At 38.1% G+C, this 1,751-nt stretch overlaps 1 protein-coding gene across 1 annotated transcript in view; it reads left to right on the top strand.

The window, feature by feature from the left end:
- LOC101298627 (1-aminocyclopropane-1-carboxylate oxidase-like) overlaps positions 1 to 995 on the top strand; it is a 23,686-nt gene extending 22,691 nt beyond the window's left edge. Inside the window, exon 5 of the mRNA XM_004304032.1 lies at positions 979 to 995. The gene's annotated coding sequence lies outside the window, so the exon portion shown is untranslated. The remainder of the gene's footprint in view (positions 1 to 978) is intronic.
- Positions 996 to 1,751: the final 756 nt, after the last annotated feature.

The following is a 1,751-nucleotide window of genomic DNA, read 5'->3' as shown; positions in this document are numbered from 1 at the left end:
TTTTTCTGCTGTCGAGCAGTTAAACCCGTAAACTTTAGCCGACGAAATAATTATTTCGTCGGCTAAAGCTAAGAATCTCGCCGGCTAAGAATCAATTCGTCGGCTAAAACTTTGAAATTCGTCGGCTAAACCTTTGAAATTCGTCGGCTAAAGTATTTTATACATTTGGCACATTGTGATTGTGATGATCAAACTTGAGAAAAAGAAATCTGACCGTCAGATCTGACCACCATGACAAAATACATGTATGACCAAAAATTCAACTTGATCCGACAAGAATAAGGGCTCGATCCGGACGGTCAATCTCCTAAGTCAAACCCCTAAACGCACGGAAAAGGTCGTTCGACCGTCTAAATTACGTATTTTGGCCGGACCTTCAACTGAAAATAGTTTTAAATCAATGACACGCAACAAGTCGTATAAAAATTTTACGCAAAATAACCACCGAATATAGGGCTACTCATAGGGGGAAAGAATGAAAAATTGTATTGACCGCAACTATCGGCACCGAATATTTACCGGAATAGTGTGATTTTTCAACCGTGGATGTATTTCAACATTCTCGTCATATCTTATTTCATGACTTTTTTGCGTTTGAAGGTTTTACGTATAGTTTGTTTTTGAAACGGAACATTTACATAATACTTGGTAAACAAGTTATACAACATTAGTATGCATGTTGTGATTGTGATGATCAAACTTGAGAAACAGAAATCCGACCGTCAGATCTGACCATCTTGACAAAATACATGTATGGGAAAAAATTCAACTTGATCCGAAAAGAATAAGGGCTCGATCCGGACGGTCAATCTTGTAAGTCAAACCCCTAAACGCACGGAAAAGGTTGTTCGACCGTCTAAATTACGTATTTTGGCCGGACCTCTAACTGAAAATAGTTTCAAACCGATGAGACGCAAGAAGTCGTCTAAAAATTTTACGGAAAATAACCACCGAAGATAGGGCTATGGTAGGTAATAGAAAAATTTTAGGGTTTAGCCGACGAATACCCTAACGTATTCGTCGGCTATGTAATTAAAAAATTAAAAAATAACTAAAGCCGACGAAATATTAGGTTATTCGTCGGTTAAAACCGTATTAGCCGACGAAATATAGTATATTTCGTCGGCTAAGATGGGTTTAGTCGACGAAATACACTATAATTCGTCGGCTAAGATGGTTTTAGCCGACGAATTATGGTGTACTTCGTCGGCTTAAGGAAAAAAATACAAAAAAAACAGACGATATTAGTAAACCATACTAACTTCCTGTTCGTCATATATCACCAAAATTCATATAAAATAACTGAAATATGAATTCAACATATGTAAAGTATAAAGGAAAAAGTCTTTAGTTATACAAATTAATGGATTACGTCCTCTAAATTAAAACTAAGGCTCGTAATCGGAATCATCTGATGAGTCTTCTGCGGTGTCAGAATTAATTTCTGGTAATATATGTTTTTCCTCATCGCCAGAGTCTTCGTCTGTTTCTTGATTTGGATCAACATCAATAAGCCTTGGCTCTTCATCACGAATTCGCACCGAACGACCCGCTTTAAAATTATTAAGGCGAACGGTAGAGGAGTTAGGAATACCTATTGCGTTGGGCTCTTGATACGCAACATCCTCTTCCTCGTCTTCGGCCTCTCCAAGTGTAGCCGCTCGGTAAATGTTTCGAGGGTGCACAATGTTGACTACTTTCCACGCGTCACCCTTAGCAAGGTCATCAAGATAAAACACTTGTTTTACCGA

This window comes from Fragaria vesca, linkage group LG6 (assembly GCF_000184155.1).
Source record: "Fragaria vesca subsp. vesca linkage group LG6, FraVesHawaii_1.0, whole genome shotgun sequence".
Lineage (NCBI taxonomy): Eukaryota > Viridiplantae > Streptophyta > Magnoliopsida > Rosales > Rosaceae > Fragaria > Fragaria vesca.
This window is presented reverse-complemented; position numbering and strand designations above follow the sequence as displayed.